At 35.5% G+C, this 21,896-nt stretch overlaps 1 long non-coding RNA gene across 1 annotated transcript in view; it reads right to left on the bottom strand.

Annotated features, from left to right (window-relative positions):
- Window positions 1-11,504: 11,504 nt before the first annotated feature.
- Window positions 11,505-21,896, bottom strand: part of LOC146600770 (uncharacterized) — a 33,639-nt gene continuing 23,247 nt past the window's right edge. The window contains exons 9-10 of the long non-coding RNA XR_014897417.1: window positions 19,730-19,784; window positions 11,505-11,566 (exon numbers count right to left, since the gene is read on the bottom strand). This is a non-coding gene — a long non-coding RNA (uncharacterized LOC146600770). The remainder of the gene's footprint in view (window positions 11,567-19,729; window positions 19,785-21,896) is intronic.

Below are 21,896 nucleotides of genomic sequence, written 5' to 3' on the forward strand. Positions count from 1 at the left end.
GCTGAATAATATACTCATGCTAAAATAAATATTTAAGTGTCTCCTACATTTTAAATCCATCCATTTTCTCTCATAAAATAAACATCTAGATTTCTTTTTCTTTCTTTTTTTTTTAATCTTCCTAGTGTAGCAGATATGGTTTTATCTGGCTCTTGTTCCTAACATTTTTTCACCATCAAGTCAAACTTCGTTGCTGAATAATATACTCATGCTAAAATAAATATTTAAGTGTCTCCTACATTTTAAATCCATCCATTTTCTCTCATAAAATAAACATCTAGATTTCTATATTATTGTTATTTCAATGACATGAAAAACAGGGGAAAGAGCAGGACTGTATATGGTGTTTCCCAAATTCAAATCTAAAAAGGACCAACAATTCTAAAGAAGAAATCGGAAAGGTGAAGAAATGCTGATTCTAAAAGATATTACAATTAGAGTAGACAGACTAAGCAAAAAGTGGAAAAATAATCAAGTAATTTTATTCATATTTTCATATGAACAGTACCATTGAAGGCAATGGGGTGAGTCATATCAGAAAATCTATGTGACATTTGCAAATGTTGAGATCTTATCAAAAAAAACAAAGTTTTCACTCAAACACAGGTGTGAGAAATATAAACAAAATTTGAACCTAAACAGGCATGACAGAGATTCTAGCTATACATCCCTCCCATTCATTTCTTGACCTTCATTTGCCCTTAAAAGCCTTCCAGGTCTGCATAATACTTTAACAAGTTACAGTAGGCTTTAGTGATCCTCCTCAGCTCCTTTTGCTGCCCAATACGGAGGAGCCACAAGACTGAAGTACAGGCCTACTTACCTTCTTCCTTGTGCAGATGATTTCTGGGCTCTAAGATCCTCGGTACTTAGGACTCACTCCACAGGTCAGTCTCCTGGAGGAAAGTCACCCAAAGCATGTGAAGCAGAAACCTCGCGCGGCCAGAGGAGCGGGCATGCTGTATCTGGTCCCCTGGCAGGAACAAAGCCTGGGAAGAGAAGAAAAATCACATGATGCTTCTTTTCTGAAATAAGCGACGTTACCAGTTTGGCCTAGAGCAAAACGTTTTGCGGTTTTCCCTAAAACATCAGTCCACATAAATTGTGGGTCTTTCAGTATGATGTCTTAAGGATTCTGTTTTGAATATTGTTTTAGTATCACATCATAACCCGTTCTTAAGGATACATATGTGTGTGTATATATACACATATATACGTATATATGTAAGTTACATAAGGTAACTATGTTTTCCACCAATGCATTATTGAACGGATCCCAACATTAAATGCACAGAACAGTATTCAATAAGATACACACTTTAAAGTTGCTCCGGTCTGACTTATTTATTTTCACATAATWCTGCTCAGACAAGAACTTTCCACATCTGTTCATGTATCTGGGATTACATTCAATCACCCATATTCATAATTATCTTCAGTTTTCATAAAGGAGTTCTTTCAAAACAGTGAATAGACACAGAGTTTATTGGGATTGTCCTCTCTTTGTACACACGGGAAGTAATAAGATCAGAATCTTCATATTTGGACTTTGTGTTCTTGTGATGTTGAAGTAGATTTTCYTTTTTTTTCTTCCAGGCAGCACGGAGAGGGCGCTGACAAGGAGGTCTGCTTCTTTGTCTCCCATTTTCTATTACATTCTCACTTATTGTTCTTGCACGAAAGACCTTGTCCAATTCAACACAATTTTATACATGTGTTTCATCATTGCTAAGTATTACACCACGATAATGTGGCAAATCCTTTTTTTCAGGGGATCCAATGAACAGATATCCTTCAGGAGGTAAAAGCAGGGCAGCTTTTTTGATAGTCATATGTTTGTAATTCCCCTATAAATAATACACACAGATATAAAAACATAGATACTATTAACTGAACTGGTGTTTATAAAAGAGGCAGCAAGATGAAAAAGATGGTTTTCTATAGCAATGATCCTACACTCTGAGTTTTAACTGTATTGTACAGACGGACTTCATTTAACTCCTGAAATCACACTTTCTTTGATTTCAGTTGTTGATTTGCTTATTCAATTTTTGTAAATCATGTCATATATACTGTATTTATAGAATTATTTGAAAAGAATAACAGAATGAATGATTTGCAGGATACTATAATTATGAATAGAAAAGTTGTTCTGTATGATATGAACTACAAAAAAGTAACCGTCGCATTCCTCTRAATTAGTGAAGGTCTTTCTTAATACAGGAAATAGTAAAAATAGCATCTTATATAAATGCAGTATATGCATTGTTAATTTTTTAGTGGATAAAAGAAGTTTATTTCTGTTACCAGAGAGATAAATACAATGCAAGATATCTGTATACATAGCAAAAAATATAATCCACAAAATTTGCTAATATTTTTCAATAGTCATTTTGCCAAAAATGAATAGAGACAAGGAACTATATTGTGTCATTGCCAGACTGCAATGTCCACTGATGACAATCAGTATTTCATGAACTTAACTGCTTATCTTGAACAGAGAGAAAACAGTCTAGCCCTCCAAAAGTAATCAGAAAATTTTCATCAGACATGAATCTTACACATCAGGCATGATGTATAAGGAGTAATTCTAGAGGATATTATGTCCTGTGGGCAGACGTTTTCCTTACAGTTTCTTCAGTGGATCATTCTTGGTCTAAGATAATTTGCTACTACTTTAAACCAGCAATATTGCATCTGCTATTTGAACTGTAGGAGGAAGCACCAGAGGTTAGCATCACAGACTTTTCAACTTCTCCAGCTACTTCCCAACCTTATACTCAGGTATCCAGGGCAAAGAAGATCACACAATGTGCCACTTTTGAATCCTTCCATAACTAGCGATCACTTGATCTGTGGGTGATGAGGTCTGCCACAAATTAAGACCAAATCTAGGGAGGACCTCAAGGGAGCAGCAAATTCTCAACTTTCTTTTATGCACAGTTATACTGGTGATCAGAATCTTAATTAAACTGTGTGCTTCAGGATTAGGGGCAATATTTTAAAACAGAAATGTTGTATTGCAAACTTTAAGGGATGGTAGCAAGAGTGAAGGGGGAAAGATTAGAAATGAGTTGAAAGCAGGAGTGGGAAGTGGAAGGGAAGAAGACAAGCAAGCTTGTATATAGTATTTATTTTGAAGATAAACACATTTCCTAAAGAATATCATTATGACTATTAACCACAGGCCAGATAGACAGTAGGCCAGATTTAAGAATATATTTGGGAGACAGTAATTACTGCATCCTTACGACATTCTTTTTTACTTTGTAAGACTGTGATTGGTAAAGCTTCTTTTATTTGTTTCTGTCAGTTTGTATTAAGTCATTGCTGAAGAAAAAGCAAACAATCTGCTTTATTTGCTTCATAAATATAATTATAAACTTGCCAGAACCGGGTTAGCCACAAATTAACATGACAGCTACATTCACTTTCACATGGATTATTTATGAACAAACTTCAACAGTATACAGCTACTGATAGGACCAGGTGTTGCCAGTGGAGTTGCTATAGTGACAGGCCACAAGAGTGGTCTAAAAGATACAGCAAACATCTTGTAATCTGCAAGCTCACAAAGTTTGCTGTTTAAAAAAATAGGGGTTACCTTTGCAAATACAGCCTCTGATATGAAAAAGATGGATATATTGTGGTGGGGTCCGTGCCAAGCTATTATACTCCCTCGGCTCTCTCATCCTCATAAACTCGGCATTGCTCAGGGTCTACGTGGTAACTGAATTACTCCTTTCCTCCTTGCAGATAGAGATAGTATCTCTTCCTTTCCTCTAAGCATTAGACTTAAAAAAAATGACCACAAGATGATTATTTTCTATATCTTTGGAGTTTTCAATATACGATATTTGTGATAGCACTAGATCTTAAATATTTAAAATTGTTTCACCTTTTTAGATCTCTGAGCTGCTATGGAAACTGGCAGCAGATTTTCCAAATAAATAATACAACATAAACCTATTTTATCCACCAGTTAGTGCTTCCAGACTAAACAAAAAAAAAAAAAAAAAAAAAAAAAAAAAAAAAAAAAAAAAAAAAAAAAAAAAAAAAAAAAAAAAAACCAAACACAAGCAGGGAATAGATGATGACCTGGGAGTTTTGCTAAAGCTGTTAGTAAAAGCATACCACGCAGAGCTGTCTTTGCAGTACGGGAACAACTTTCTGCATAGCTAAATGTTGCATCCATTGATGTTTACACACAATACAAGGGTTTTTTTTTCTTCAGTTGCAGAAGGTCAGCCACAGCTTGTGAACATAGTTGATGAGGCTGAAGCCAAGAGGCAAGAATCATAAAGCTAAGAAATGAGAGGAGAAATAAAATAAAATAAAATTCTTTGCACTTTTACAATAACATAATATCRACTATTGAAAGAACTGGGTACTGTTTAGATGGTGGCAGTGACAAATTGTTACTAGCTCTTGGATCAACCAAAGCACAGTCACCATAAAAAAAAGAATGAAGTCTTGGCAAACCAGGCAAACAATAAATTAACGCTAAAAGCCGTATTATCAAAATGGTGTTAGCTGCAACGGGGACACTTGAATAGTCTATTGCAGTTCTGAGATGTGCAAGATATTTAAAGTTAAAATTAAACTTTTAAATTGCCTTCTGCATTTCTGCTGTAAGTCATTYGTGTTCCCTTCCCACTCATTCTCATTTTCCTTTTTACATCTTGTAGTASAAATACTAAATGTAAGTAAAAACGGTCACAATTTTCATCCTCCTCCGTATGTTCAGTCTTCCACAGGTTAGAGACTTCACTGACCTTCATTGGTGTAGTTATTCAGGACTTGCACCCTTTATCTATCAATAGAAAAGGAAAATGAACAACCCAACAAAACTTGCAGATTCTGGAAATTGCCTTCTTGATAAAATTAAATTATAGTTTGTTACTTCAGTAGATGCTGCGGCCTAGCTACAAGAGAAGACACCGTGACAAAAATGATTGCATTTTAACGATCATAAAAGCAGCATACATGACGTGATCTTGCTGCAGGCTGCTTAAAGTAAACCTTTCAAAATCAAGCGAGTTGCATCTTCTGTAGTATGCACGGTTATATAAGAAACGTAAAATGCAGCTCCTAACTCATCACCAGTGCTAGAAGATTCACTAATTAGAGGAGAAAAAACATAACTATCAAACCTTTGATAGAGTTTGGTTGTGAACTATACAACTCACTGCTGTCTGAGGCAAGTCGCCTTCTCACTCAGAGCCAGAGGTACCATCCTGAGCTGCTAATCAGAGACAAGCCAACAGAAATCTCATGACCATGTCCCTGCTGACATTTTCCTTGMGAAAGCAAAGTTTGCTAACTAGTGGTACTCACTGAGTGATGGCATCTTACAGTACGTCMGCATGCTTGTGGTTTTTGATTTTTACTTATAAATTGGCCACCGAAACTCAATGGAGAAGAAATATAGGAATACCCCCTCCAGGGCCACTGGCCGTACTTTGGGGATGTGCTATGAAGTCCTATGTTGTATTACATAGTGCAGAGACTCAGTTATTTTGAAGGCTCATTAAAAAATTAAAAATTAAAAATGGACTGCTTTCTATCTCAATATCTCTCTTCCAACCACTGGAATATTCATGCTCTCTACTTTCCTCTCTAAATTCTGTTAATTTTATATGAAGCCTCACATAAAGCACTCAATGATCACACGAACAGAAAACCGCAAATTCTCCCTTTTYCAATTCTCCCTCTCAACAGAAAAAGAAGATTAACAAGAGAGACTGTTAACGGAAACAAGCAGAAAACTCTGCGTCTTATGAAGCCTGGAGCAGCCGCAGAGCCCCAGACACTTGAGGCCTTGTAGTGCACTTTGTATAGGCAAAGCATGTCAGAGGTTGCAATTCAAAGGAGCAAAACAAAAAATCATTAAGGCCTAACAAATCTCCTAGAATTTAGAGGACTCTGTCTTGAAGGATACAGCACAGAGTTTCATGCGGGTGGAATACTTTAGCTTTTTTTTTTTTTTTTTTTTTTTTTTTTTTTTTTTTTTTTTTTTTTTTTTTTTTTTTTTTTTTTTTTTTTTTTCCTTTTTAAGATCAACTACAGACATGAAAAATATTTATCATCAGAAATGAAAGGAAATGGATTGTTAATGTGATATGAATGTTATTTACAGAGGTAAAACCAAACTGCACTCACAGGCAGAAAGCCAATGCTTTCTTACTTTCTTTGCACAGTACCCATTTGCAAAAAAAAAAGTTAATATCCTCCAATCAAACATAGTTTGAATAGACTTAGTTTGGTCAATAATAGTCCTTCCTCAATCAAAATAYTATATTTTTAAGTTCCTCATAAACTCCTATGGATGATAAAAATTCAGAGATGGAGAAGATTGTAATTCTCTTTTAAKAATATTTTTAATAAACCTTTTGTTGTTATCGAATTTCATTTGGATCTTATTCTTTTTCAAATTGTAAAACAATTTATTTCTGAAAAATATATTTCAGAAACTTTTTCACAATTTTTGACTTAGTATACTTCAATATTCCCATTCATTTTTCTTTCTAAAACCAAATCAATTTCTCAGACTTCATTATCTGTCCTTTTTTCTGGYGACTGAACTGGAGATGGTGAGTAACACTTTGCTTCTACATACTTGCTCCAAAATATATGAACAAAACACCAGGTCATCTGTGRCCAAGTGAGTGGCAAAGAGCTTCCACGAAAACGTCTCCTCTGCCAATATCAGACAAGTATAGTGAGCTCAGTGTTGCAGCATAGTCTTCACATATGGAATTGGAAATTTCTCTTTTTTTCTTTTTTTTTTCTTTCTTTTCTTTTTTTTGTGGGGGGGTGCTATTCAGATATCAAGTTCCTGACATCTTCCCCTTGTTTCATATAAGAAMTTATCAGTACATGACAGTCTAAACCCCTCTACAGTTAAACAGCACTTTTAAAAAATACACTATCAATCAGCTCTAGCTGCCTTTTACACTCAGCCTTTTCTTTATAAAGATGATAAAATATTCCCCTCTTTCAGAAATGTTCACAGGCTTCATTTCAATATTTAATAACAATAAAGGTGGAACAAAATGTTTTGTTCTCCTTGGTACTGAATAATTTAGTTTTTTATTGATCTTTACAGGTTTATTTTCAATACTTGATTTAGAAAAACAACTACCAAAATTATTTCTATAGCTTCAGAACAAGAATAAATAGGCATAGATGACTCTTGAAAGAATACACATGCATAATATGGTGTTTGRATAACTTTGGTAAATTTTATTTGCCAGACTCCGCTAGTACTGTTTTTCTTTTAGCATGTAATAAAATTTTAATCTGATGGTTTGCGAGAAATCAAAGCAGCTATATGGAATTTCTATTCTTTTATGGTTCAGAAAAAAACACATCCATTTTAAAATCACGGTCCTTTTACAGTATCACCACATCGCAATTCATTTTTTTTTTTTTTAATCATTTCCCTGTGTGCCCTATATGGCAAAATGATAACACTGGATGTTGAATAGAGCAGCCTGAAGACTTGCAAAGTCTTAGATCTGTCAAATGATTCTCTTCCATTCAGAAGCTTCCTAAAACCAGCTTATTTTACAGTGCCCAAGCAACCATGCAAAGCACATACATTAGAATTTAAAAAGGAACACGGGAAAAAAGCCCAAACCAAATCCTTATTTCCAGATTTTCCTTTGTGTCTTACAGTAATTYTATCATTTAGTATTTTCAACAGAAAAGATTATATTTTGGTATACGATAAATTCTCATTGTAATGGTGTTCGGTTCACAGAACAAGCAAGAAGATACCTTAGAYAAATTAAACATTGTAAAACATTTGATGAATTCTGGGATTAAAGTATTACCATTGAACAAAGCGTTCACACAAATATTCTTAGAAATTTTTATTTTTAGGCAGAGTAGCATTACCCACCTTGCATCCTTGCATTCTGCATTCTTTTTTCACTTGGAGWTAAAAAGTAACAAAATTAAGTACCACTCTGCAAAGCAGTAATTCTGGACTATCAGAGATGATCACTTATAGGGACACAAGGTAAATCTTCTGTASTGGATACACTGAAATCTATGCATGGCCTTCCTATCTGAATACTCTGTTCTGCTCTAGGAGTTAGGTGTCTGAAAAAAAAAATCTTTTTCTCCAAACATTGAAAAACAAAGACATAACAAATTCTTCCTGAGGTTTGTCTGTTTCTGTGAAGATGATGCATACATGAAGTGGAGCAGTAAAGAAACTGGYTGCAAGCTTCGTTACAACTATCCTAAATATATCCAATTCCATGGAAGGGATACTTGACATATGGATGCTGAATTTGAAGTAGCATTAGCTTTAGAGATGTATCTATTCATAAACTTGATAAAGTTTAGAAGCATATACTAAACTAATTCCAAGACACCAAGTCTTATGAAATCCAGGAACTGATTCATGATTGTGTTTCTTCAGAATGACAAATAAACAAACAAACAATCACTGCTYATACTCCATGGATTAGCATTTTTAAAACACAGCAATACTTCAGTAGATATCATAATTATTCAAATTATTTTTATATTATAAGAAAAAAATTATCATCAATCACAACRTGAAAATCAAGGGAAAAAACTCTAAAAAACTATTTTTTTTTGATGAACAGCAAGAAAAGAACAGAAATACTTTCTGTATTGTCAGGGATGAGCATCCACTAAAGAGGGTCAAAAGCAATTCTTTTGGAATATCTGGCTGGAAAATATCGAAGTAAACATGGAATATTGAAATAAAACTCTGAAAGATGACAAAATAAGGGTTCAAAAGCCATACAAGCCTGATGAAAAGCACAATTAAAATCTAGTAAAATGAAAGTTCCCATTAATTATATATATAAAAAAATTCAACTGAGCAAATCCGTATGGTTTATCCCACCGTTGCTTTCAGAACACCAGATCATAACTCAAATCAGATTAGAATATAATTGTTCAGAATATTCTTATTCATCCCTATTTGATCTCATTGCAGAGGTGTCAGTTTGTCCTGAGGTATTAGGTCAATTTCCTAATTAATTTTCAAAGTTAAAGAAGAAAGATGCACTTTGTAGGAGTGCATTTAATTCTACTAAAATGAAACGACAGGAGAATCTCTGGAAGTTTAAAGATTTAATTCAGATAAGCCCTAACTGGCCTATGAAGATATGCCAAGGTTGACAAATTCTTTAGATCTAGAAGCATTATAAGTCTTTGACCCTCTGGCTTAGAAGCAGAACAGCCATCTTTTGACATCTTCACTTATATAAATCATAGAATTGCTTATATCTAATCCCAAATATGGTATTGGTTCATTATTGGGAAATTTTTGGTGCCTGTTTATACGGCTCATAGTAGGTCACTACTGTGGCTTTAATAAGCACAAAAATTGTACAAGAGTATAAATCTATGGATAGCTTGTGGTTTAGAAACAGAATTTCACTATAATAGACATAAATAATTTTGGTCAATAAATAGGCATTCACTGCTGTGTAAATAGGAGTTAAAGACCTCCAGAGGCAGCATCCAGGAAAGTATGTGGGTCCTGATGCTTAATCAGTCCATGTGAATACATGTAAGCAAGTGTTACACTGCTTTTTTTTTGAAATACAAAAATGTTTATGATTAGCTTCCCAAGGACTCCAAAGCATCTTGCAATGAGGAAGAGCTACCCAGAAAGACTGCTGGATCAGAAGGTTAAAATGTAGTGTGTGGGGTTATAAATGACATATCCGCACTTACCTTTTATAAATCTATACCTAAATCCAGCTAACCGTTTGACAACAATTAAAAAAAAAAAAAAAAACTGAGCTACAATGAAAGAGTTGTTTAAACCTCTTAAATGCAGCTTCCCAGCCATGACTGCGAAAGCTAGTAATTTATTCCACAGTATTTTTCTATCCAAACTTAATAAACAAAACACACACACACACACACAGACATTTTCAAAATGCAATCAACCATGAAAAGACAGCCGAGTTTGAAAGACTAAACAATGAGGTTTCTTCCAAATTTGTGTAAATAGTTACAAACAAAAATTTTGCCAATAACTCTTTTGAGCYGTTATTATACCGCTAAAATTCCAATACGCTAATCTGCCTCACAAGTGAATTTGTCATATTTTAGGATCTTGATCCTTAATGTCTATGCCTGTCCTTATTTATACATATCTGTTCCATTGTGAGTAGTTTTGTTGCATTAGGTATAAGCTCTGCTCAGTTTCCTGACTTCGGTGGAACTTGGCCAATTGATATCAACCACCGACCATGGACTTCAGTTAAAACTTGCATAGCACACAGAGGTAAACAGCAAGTGTCTGGTGTTCRGGCTTTTTATTTCTCCCTAAGGTCAAGGCACAGCTTTTTGACAGTAGCTGCTTAAACTTGCTATACACCTCATTAGTATCTTTTTTGGCAATGACCTTTGTGCTGGTAGGTGACTTCAAAACTTTAAGGATTAGCCTGACCCTTATTACCTGATGAGGTACGAGAAACCACGTTGCCAAAATTCATCAAAAGAAGATAATTATTTACTGCAGAAACCAAGTTATCTTGATTCATAAAGTCATTGTCTTCTCTCTTAAGACAATAAAAACCTCTTAGTAATTATACATAGTGTAGCAATAAATGCTACCCTGTCCTACAGAATATCACCACATGGCTCAAGTGTGGAGCCTGCTTGAGGATTATCTTATTACATACATTTTGGTTAATARAGTTACATGTTTATCTGAAGCTTGACAAGCTGCTGCTGTATCTTAATTTATGAGAATTATGGTTAAGGGTGATCTGAACAAACAGTTGAGAATTGAAGCAGTAATTAGCAGAAGCAAGGAAGTGTGGAACGATTAGGGATAAATAAAATAAGGTCATTTGCTGGTAGAGGGTATCAGAAAGATTCTTAAGGAGAATTTTAAATGAATCCARATTGCTGAAATTGCTTTATGGATTAATGATCCATTAATGTCTATCATTTATAATCATAATAAAGTTTACTGCTTGAAGWTATGTAAAAGAGTACTGTATCTGATCTATCATCAGGAAGACACAGGACTAAGTTGTTTCATTTAACTGCTCATACAAGCTGGGGCACAGCCCCAGCTCACATAAGGATCTCAGGAAGAAACTGGCCTTCTGGACTCACACTTCTTGCCTCTTCGATRTCCACAAACACAGACCCAATTACATGTGAGTAATGCCCAAAGCATGCTATCCCTAGGTAGTAACCCCTCACTATGGACAGCCAGAATCCTCCTAAATCTTCCCGGACCAGCCAGATGTGGTAGWCCATGTGATATTACAGAGGTATTATAATAGTAGCTCACTTTGCTAGGTGCAGAAGCAATGGGAGGTATCGMAAAACACATACCACAGGATTTTCCCTTGGGTGCTTCCCTCAAAATGGAGAAAAACCTATCATAAGCAGTTTTGTTAAGATGTTATTGGCTTCAACTGCAAACTTTAGAAGCAAAGTAGGTATTCCTACCCATCAAGGAGCAGCAGCAGCAGCACCCTTAGGGACATAGGAGATACTTTGTAGCTGCACAGTTGCCGGACTTCAGTCATTTTTTCATTCAGATCTGGAAAATACAAGTTAAGCAATATTTTATGTACCTCCAAAACAGGATGTGGGATGTGAGAATGTAATAAGGGAAATATAATTTTCTGTGGGACAAGCAGCAACTCTATTTGAGACAGCTGTCATGAACTAACCCTCAAGAGGTATTACATTTCCATGGCACTTGGTAATATAGTCTATATTGTGTTCAGGTGTGTATTTCACAGGAGTAATTAACACTTTGATCATTTTATATGACTGCTTCCTGTAGACTTCAAAGAGACTTACATCAATGTAATGGATTAATTCAATGAACTAGGCTTAACCTGATCCCTTCCTATTGATATTGATTGTAGATGATTTATAATGACCCTCTGGGAGAAAACGTAGATGCGATTTACATACGAAAAAAATCTGAGATGCTTCTGAAGTTCAGAAATTGGATTTGGTCATAGAATTTTTCAGGCAAGAAGGGACCATCTAATCTGACCTGCTGTATAATAAAAGGCATGATCTACATTCAGTTATCCTTGCTGTGAGTCAATCTATAGACTATTTTGAATTCATAAATCTGAAAAATGTGTATAGAATTTTCAAAGAGAATGTTATTTCTAGGAGATTCTGGCATTAGTATTTCTCATCTTAGAAGGAAATCCTGCAATATCAACTTCTAATAATTTTGTCTGCTTTTCTGTCACAGATATATCAGTAACGCAGACAAAAAAAGATTGTAAAACTTTAAAATGTTTTTAGACATAGTAATTTCTGCATATGCTTTCATATTGCGTCTGACAGTGAAATTACCTTCTAAAGTGAACCTCTACTACTTGAGTACTGCTAGAATAATTTAGTTCATAATGCATTTACATATCTCATTCAGGCTCCTTGGTCCGACAACGCAACATCCTGACATCCAATGTTAAATGATAATAACTTCACATTATTTAGCTTTCTACCACTGCACAACATAACACTTTGCAGGCTGCTTCCTTGAACAATTGGTTTTCAAATCTGATATAATTTCACTGTCATCATTTTTAAAATGTAATACCTTACACTCTCCGGGAATAGAAGGCCTAGCTACTAGAAAAAGAAGATACTTGCAGGACTGAAGCTTTTTGCTCGTATAAATTGCTGGAATCCGGTTTTATCTTGTCATTGCCGTAAGACTCACCACTTCCCCCTACCATCTTCACACGCCCTTTACCTTTCTCTGTCTGGCAGTTACTGCTTGTTGGTGCACAGTTTTATTTCCCCTCAGAACAACAACAAATAAGTAAAATCAAAACTCTAAAATATACTCTTGCTTTAGCTGCGATAAGTTACTGGCCTCCTAATACAAGGCAAGTTACCCCTCTTCCAATATCTCATCTTTCAAATATTTAAAAATGAATATATTTCAGATCTTGGAAACTTTCTGAATACAACTGGTAGCGCTGCTGTGCAAAAAGGCATTAAAAACCAGAGTCTTAGCACTATTTTAGCTGCTTTGAAGCTGACCAGTGGATATGCCCAACAGCACTGTGTAACTAGGGACAGGATTGTGCTATGCTAAACGTGTCCTATGCTGAATCAGAAGACTTCATCTGAAATTCTAAAAGTGAATCAAATGTCTCAAAATTTCCAACTAAGCCAGAAYACACAGAAATCAGGATTAAAAAAAAATCATCATAAACAAAACAGGATGCCCCCAACTATTTTGGAAGACTAAATGCAACTGATGAAATTCAAAACTGTTAAAATGTATCACATATACAGTGCTTCTGGCTTTAGACAATATTTGTCCATGATTTTAGAAGGTTGTGAGTAAAAGGATACTGAACATAATTCTAATTCCCTGTGGGAAGCCTTGCTGGAAAATAAGTGAGAAATAATTCACTTCTTATCATGCTTGAAAGAGGGAAAATGAAGAAAAGCCTGGCGTTACTATTAGCTTATCAAAGTTCACGAACTCACCACTGTCTACAGGCAATCTATCATAATACAATTTCAACCCAATTCATATCAATTTGAAGTGATTTATTTTTTGTTTAAAATGAAATCAATTTTATCTTGGACTAAGTTAATAAAAGTGCCCATACAGGAAGTTGCATAGTTTTAAACAAATAAACTCTAAAGTGGTATTAACAAAAGCGGTGCAAGTGACGTGGATGCAAGTGGTAAGTGGACATTATGCTGATAAATAGCAATATAATGACTTTATGAGACTTGGTCTCTGAAGTCTTCGCAAAACACTATGACGTTAATAGGGACAGTAGTAGGCTTTGCTATTGAAAGGTCCTGGGATATCCCAGGATATGTCCATAAGCAAGCTCCTGGTAACTAATGCAGACCCACCTTCAAAGAATAACTACCTAGGTAACGGATGAATGCCAGGAGCCAAACACACTGTGTTTATCCACAATGCAATCTGAAAGTGAATTACACTGTTAAAACCTAATTGCATTAGGACAAGTGAGTGTTGCTCATTGGGCTAAATTCTCGCAAAGACTGTCAATCCAATTCATTTTTCCCAGTTCTACAGTTTTGGACTTCACAGTGTGTTTAGGCTTGCAGTTTCCAGGAAATCACCACAGATGATGGACCTGTAAAGCAGTCTCCTCTCATTACAGACTTTCCACCTCTGATGGCTTGGCAGGAAACACTTCTCCAGGTTCTGCTGTTAGGAACTTCATTTGAATTACCTTCCTTCCTAGGCTCCTGGACTCCTTCCTGCCCTTTTTTCTCCACATAACATCTTCTCCAGACTTTTGTTCTCACTATACTTCACCCCACTGAAGCTGTATGCCTAGTAGTCTAACTTTAGAATTGGGACAGAGAAATTACAGTATGCTCCAATACGTGGTAGACGCTCACAGCAGTTACTTCTCATGCCCTTAGGTCTTCATGAGTAAATCTGCATTAGAGTGCATCAAGCCAATTGTTCTCATTGCTGAGCATGACTTTCTTGGTGCTTTAATTAATTCACCCACAGCATGAGCACTGCTGTGTTTGATGCACAGTCATTCTTGAAGTGCTTGGGCATATAATTACTACTATGAAACAAAGAGTAATAGATACAGTGGACTAGAAAATGCAGAAAACAAAGGTAGAATTTTAGTGAGACAGGCAAATCTAACTTGAACTCTTTTTGCCAGCAGCTGTCATCACAAAAAAAGTATATATTTTTTTTTATCTTCACTCGTTTCCCTGAGTCTCCCAAAGGCTTTATGGGTTGAAAAATGACTCTTTTTAGTTTTAGGTTTTACCTGGAGTTGTATTTAAAAATTATGTCTAGTCATATTTTTATTTGCTGGCTTAAGAACACTTGGGGCAGGAGGAAAAAGGAAAATCACAATTTTTATTTGCCTTTGTTCTTGAAAAGCTGGTTTATGCACTCTACCCAGCAAGATGAAAACAAAAAAGAAAAAGAAAAATTAAATCACAGCAATAAAATATATAGGCACTTCTCTGACTTGCCCAATAAATGTGCTATCCTAGATAAATGGGAAATGTGTATATTTTGTTAGCACACTTCTTAAATATGAATGGCTTTTTTCCCCCCTCTCTCTACAGCAGGGCACAGCCTTCAAGCTAGTTCTAGTCACATATCTGAAAGCCGCCTGCCTCTGTGGATTTCACGCTTTCCTTCTACAAGTCAGACCACAGGAATGCAAGCTTTGTTATGATGTTCGGCTTCTTACACTATGACCCTGACCACACTTCTGATCTACGCAGCCAGTATGTGGTAGCATGCGCTATTTTAATAGAAAGAGAAGGTTAATACAGCACTGGCTTGGCAACACAAAAGTCTGTTCCTACACTACTCAGGAAAGCTTTTGGGTTAAGCCAAACAAAGAATTAGATAGATTCACTTACAGGTTTTGGTCAAATTTTTAAAATAGAGCAAAACTACTCACAAAAAGTTAAGAAAAGTCAAAATAAACATGGATTAGAAAAATATTACTGAGAAGATTATAAAGAAATCTTCTTTATAAACCACCAGACAGCCACACGTTATAAGTTTAAATTACAGCATTATTTCAGTCAAATCTCTGTTTTTAGACTCAATAATAGAAAGCTATGTGGAAAAAAAATGACACCTCTGATCTCAGATTCATATTAGAAACTTGCATGTCTTAAACAAATAGGTAATAACTAACAGGATAGTCAAAGGTAACCACTACTTATTCCATCACTATCTGGAACTATTCCATTCTTGTACAGAAAAATATTTACCGAGTCTTTGACAAGCTGATTACAGGCCAGCTACTGGGACCTCATCTGGAATGTACTAATTGGAAAGGAACTTGTATACAAGTGTCCTAAAACCCAGATGATTGCCTTGATCAGCAGGCTATGTAATTAGGGCTCTATTCCTAGATTTTCATGATAATTTGGATCTTAGCATTGCAGTGTTCTCTCCAATAAAGAGCAAAAATAAATGTGAAAAGCTCAATATTGTATTATGAGTCGAATTCTTGTTTTCCAGACATTTCTACCTACATTTGCTTTGCTTTTGCTAGCAAAATCTTTATTTCTATTAAAAATTCTTATGCTTTGCTTTAAGGAAATAGTACAACATTTTTACACTCAGCAATGCTCCACAGAAATCCAGGCATTCACTGGAGAAGACAAAAAAAGAATAGGCTCAAGCGAACAAAAGGATCGGGCTTTCATGAGGATTTTTAGGTACATCTCACAAAATGAAATCCATATAAAAGGGGATATACAAACCCTTTAGAGTGCTTCAAGAGGTTTGCCATCTGTAATTCACATTGACAAACTCATATGGGTCTCATTCCTGTCTTTAGTGCTACAGCAAAATTACAAATGGATATCCAATTTAAGGAAGACCTAAYGGCAGCTGCCAGTCAACAGAAATACTGCTTTACTATCTACCCAATTTCTTGTCTGATAGAGAGTCCCAGGTGTAGTTTGCCTGCTTGTTTATTTTGTATTTTTCTTATGCTGCTGCAGCTTGGTTTATTCAGTTCCTTATAATCCTCTATAAAGCTGTTGCAGTCTATTCACATAGCACGCAGTACATTTGCAATGTAGTGGTTTCTGTTGGTTTTCCCGCGATATTCGTTATTGTCATCATTTCAACACACTGTGCTGTTACTGCAGGCTGCCAACTATTGTTTCTCATGTGCATAGATTTTATGGTTAAAGACAGACACCTAGTATTGTTATTTAATAAAATGACTATAATAATAATACCTTACAGTTATATAAATCCCTTTTCATCCAAGTGTCTTAAAATACTTTACGAACATTTCTTTCTCTGTATATAATGTTAGGGATCATTCCACCTGTCACTGAAAAACAGCTGCCTTTACCATGCAACACACCTGCTTAACAGTACAATGATACAAATTTTGAACATATCTATATGACCACATCTATTACATGAGATAGTATCACAATCATCCTAGTGCAGAAGCATAGTAGGCCAAGTTGAAAAGTACCTATATGGACAAACTTGCTGCTAATATGGTCACTGCTACCTAGAAAATAGGGCAATAGCTCTGCTGACCCACAAAAGTAGATACAAGAGGAAGTATGAGGCACAAACAATAAAAATAGATAAAAGGAAATCAAGAATAAATAGAGCAATGTCTAAGATCTTGACATGTTTAAAATCACAATTATATCAAAAAAAAAAAACAATAAAAACTTCAAATTTGAACTTAGTAAGTTCCCTGGAAGAAGCAGGTGAGCTTACTAGTTTCTCACAATTACTACAGTCAAGATGGAAAGGGAAAAGCAACAAAAGGAGTTGCTTTATTTCAGTGAAAGATATTTAAAACATTACGCAACAAAGCCTAAGGTGTCTATGCTCCTCAACATCTGCAGCTATGTTGGGTTGGCTCTGTGGAGTTTGAAGAAATGGTGCCACTTGTGCACTTGCACTGTGCTACACTAACCTTGAAAATGTTACTCACCTATAAAATAAACATAGGCCTTTATAAAAGCTTAATTGCAAAATTAATTGAGCTATTTTAAATGGGATGCTTTCCCCCAGACCCGTTCTGTACATATACAGCAAATAGAAGTATTTCTTTAGAGAAATGTTTGTTCAACATGAACCTATCAAATTCTGCATACACATCAAGGACAGTACATGACCCTAAGTTTGTCTGGATCCATTTTTGTTGAAAAAGGCTGTTGTAGTATTGGCCCTGTTCTTATCTCTTGAAGACAGTAGCCCAAATTCTTCCCTGTTACACAAGTCCAATCTCACATTGATTTCAATGAGTTTCAGTGGAATAACTGAAAACAGAATTTGGCCCGTAATCTCTGACTTTATCATATAACTAGTAAGTGCTTAGCTAAGATTAGATTTAAAGATAACYCAGAGGGATATTCAAGGACTTGAGAACCTTTACTGACACCAAAGTCTCCTGCCTTTGGGAAAAAACACAAAACTAAACAATGCGTATTTTATAACAAGAGTTCTTCGAACAGGGGAAACCCTTAACTAAAATGTTACCTAGTGTTTCCTTTCCTCCTTTGACAAATAAGAGGGAATATTTACATTCTAGAAGAAAGTTCAACTTTCCTTATTCTCAAGTTTTATATTTTAGGAGAGTATTTACGATTGTCTTAGTGAAAGGAATATTTGCTGCTTTTCTTATCATACATGCAATATAACTGGAAACAGGAAGTGCCTACATACACATTTCTCTACTAGGATCTTCTTTTGACCTTTTCCCCTAAACACACTAGTCTAGTTTCTGTTGTGGGCCCCTCTGTGCTATAAGCTAAACAGTCTATGGGATAAACAGTAAGACTTTTTAGAAGCTTGTGCTAAAACACACAGCCGACTCATACAGCGCCGTGACCTTCAACACCGGTAATGACAATAAGTGTCAATACTTTCTGAAGACTCAGAAGGTGGCTTATTAGCCACCACTCTGCTCACTAGTCATCTTCTGTTGAATCAGTCTCAGACTTCCGAGTTAGCAAGAATCAATCCCCAAAAGGAGAAATCAGAGAAAATGACTTGACTGGGTTCCACAGTAGCTCTGTGGCTGACTTTGCAGAGACAAGCGCACTAAACTTTGTTGCTTAGAAAAATGTTATAAAAAAAAAAAAAAAAGTCATGCACTTCACATTCTGGATTTTTTAGTCACACACTCCACTTGGCTTATATTAAAAAAAAAAAAAAAAAGTATGAGGTAAGAAGAATAATTGTGATTTCTATATTGCATATTTTCAGGAAAATTCTCATCTAAATTCCAACTGCAGAATTACTGGTGCTACAAAAATAAGAGCATTTACAAGCTATATTTCCAGATTTTAGAAAGATTTTCAGCTTAGCAATTACAGACAGATTGTGTTTATTATAAGGCAATTTTATTCCACAAAYAATCAAGAATACCTAGCAGATGAGTAATTGAGAAAGTAAATGCAGATGATCATTTTACAATTACTTTTTTCAAGTAAGATTACACCTGAAGACCAAGAGGAACAGGKAGGATGCTCAGGGCACAGGATCAGTGAAGCAAGATCAGTAACAGAAATAACTGATAACTCATGACCACTTTTTCCAAGCTTTGGGGTACTTAGATAGCAATTTTTARTCTAAATTCTATCTCTGGAAAGAAAATCTAACCTGAATTTAGGTGCCTATGAAGATTTATTTTGCAAATGGTGCTGTTGGAAGCATTAAGATTGCAGAAGCCGCAACGCTGCCCTTATTACCACTCTCCAGAGCAGAAAAGGACCAAGACCATCAAATCAAACCATTAGTTAAAGGCTCTTTTTTTTTTTTTTTTTTTTTTTTTTTTTTTTTTTTTTTTTTTTTTACCTTTCTAATTCGCTCCAGGATATAGTGACAGGTGAGATGCACATTTAATTAGCAAACAGCTAGTTAAACAGGTTGTTAAAAATGCCACAGCCCTGCTTGCTCGTTACTGCCCCTCTGCCACCTTCTCAGTAGAACATTTCTGTGCCRCTTTGCAGCCAAGCCATTTAGCTTAAATCCATCCTGAACTGGCAGCGCAAGGCAAGTCAGCAGACCTTGCACTCTGAGCAATGCCCTAACAGATGTGGAAACAGCAACACCCAGAGCAGCAACGGTAAGCAACTGGTAGCACCTTAGTCCACCATGAACACTGCCTATGTAAAAGCGTTTCAGTTCTTAGTTTCCATCTTTAAATTACTCCATTTTAAAACAAAGACATTCCATAATACTTACAATCCTTCCTGTCTCTTCTCTCACCACTTCCCTTCCTCTCACTTCCAGTTTAAACCTGTATGGTTAAAAGCAGTAACAGTTAATATTACAAAGGGAACATTTCTGTATCACTCTTACTCAGGTTCCTAAGAAACCTCCTAGAAACACAACAAAACATGCCATCTACCTTATGCTAGGTTTTGATTCAATTTTTTTCTCTACTAGGATTTGGAAGTTCTTTTTTTTTCTCCCTGCCGACTGGTTGAACAGCATAATAAATCTACTTACTCTATAGTTTTGTGGTACAGACTCTGAAATCCATTCCTAAAAACAATTTCCACAAAAATAAAACAATTCTAACTTACCCCYATATGCAGCATCAGATTTGCTACACAATTACAGGGAACTATACTCTGCCAGCACCGCTAAACTGAGGACCTCTCTTTTCCTGGCTCTGCTACTGCTGGACAGCTTATGTTCCTACTGCTTTGCCTTCATCTGTGCTAACAACAGAATCCTTTTTGATTGAAACGTTGCTTAGTTATATTGTGAAAGCTCACTTGAACTGTGCACTTGCTTCACTTAGAAATACTTTCACCCCATTTGGATGCAAGATGTAAGCACTTGATGTTTATGCTTCTAGCCTAAGGTATTTCAATGAGAGGAAAAGAACTAGATCTTTTAATTAATGTAAAGTTTCTCAAGGAGGAAGAAACTCAAGCTCTGGGTGAGGCTTTCCTACCGTGTATATATTTTTATAAGGAAATAGCTATCAAACACATGTATGAATGAACGCCTGGAAAAAAAATTAAATGGGAAATATCCCTATACAGGGAAATAAGGCAGAACTTTCCAAAATAAGAAAATAAAGCACACATGCAGAATTACTCTAAAGATCTCATGTTGAAATGAAACATAGAGGGAACAATAAATCCACAAGTAAGCAGAAATTGAGGTCCCACACATTGAAATGACTATTTCATGMAGAAAGCTCAGGATGCTTTGGTCTCCATGCAAAACCTCCTTTAAACTGTAGATTTTTCTCTTGCAGTGTTCTCAGTGAGACTGACCRTTGCATTTCTACTGAAAAATATGCTAACTGCAAAGTCACATTCAGCTGTTTTGCAGCAGATAAAAACCTTACCTTTTGTTACAGCAAAGACTGTAAAATCTGCTTCCCAATTAAAGGAAAACACATGAAAATGTAACATATTAAAGTAGGGATTAATCGGGAAATTACCAGAGGAAATTAAGATAAATTARTAATTAATTAGACTTTAATTAGGAGATAATTAAGTAAATTAAGGAATTTAGGATGTATATCGTATCTTCTAGTTAAAACAATAGCTGTAGTTCAAAATCTAATGTCATTAAACACTCCTGTAATTCTCAGTGACACGTTTCATTTTTTGAAGTACCGAAGTTTGTGTTTTCAGGTGGGCATTAAGCCTAAACAAGACCCCTGCGTTAGGGGATAGTGTAATCAAAGAAAGAGTTTAACTAACATGTTTCCTGAGAACTGTTTAAGATTTTGGGAATGAGTCCTGAGTCAAAGTTCCTTCAGGAAGTGGAAAAATGATTCGATATTTTATGTAAGTCATGCTGAAAGCAAAGAATACTGAACAAACAGAAAACATCAGGATTCCTGACATCTTCAAATCTCAGAATGTGTTCACGCTTGAATTGTATTTCAGGGAATGACTCAGACYCGTCCTTGCCTTATCTAAGCTGCTCCATCCATAGACACCTTCAGGAAGGGTTACCTACTACGTAGGACAGAAAATATGTTAAACAGGTTTCAAGCCAGAAAAGAAATCTTTTTCTCTCTCTCACTAATGTCCAAACATTTTCTAATAAAAGAAATAAGACTGTTCTCACTAGTTTCCAGTGTGACAATGCCACTTAGATCTGCATTTACTTTGTATATGCATTATTTAATACTTCACAGTTCAATCCAGGTACAGCTAGAATAGGCGTCACATACAGTCCATAGCCTGTGTGTTTAAGTTAACCATTCTTTTATATCAAACTCTCACCCTTCTGTAAAATATTATACTCTGTCCATACAGGGGGGAAAGTCTATTTGTAACAACTATATAATGCTGTACTTCAACTGTTAGAAAATTGCCCATTTTCCAACACACTTAACAATGAGTAAATTTAAGCCTAATAATTTAAAGCCTAAATT

The sequence above is a fragment of the Rhea americana genome, unplaced genomic scaffold (genome assembly GCF_003343005.1).
Source record: "Rhea americana isolate MKP2758 unplaced genomic scaffold, rheAme1 scaffold_116, whole genome shotgun sequence".
NCBI lineage: Eukaryota > Metazoa > Chordata > Aves > Rheiformes > Rheidae > Rhea > Rhea americana.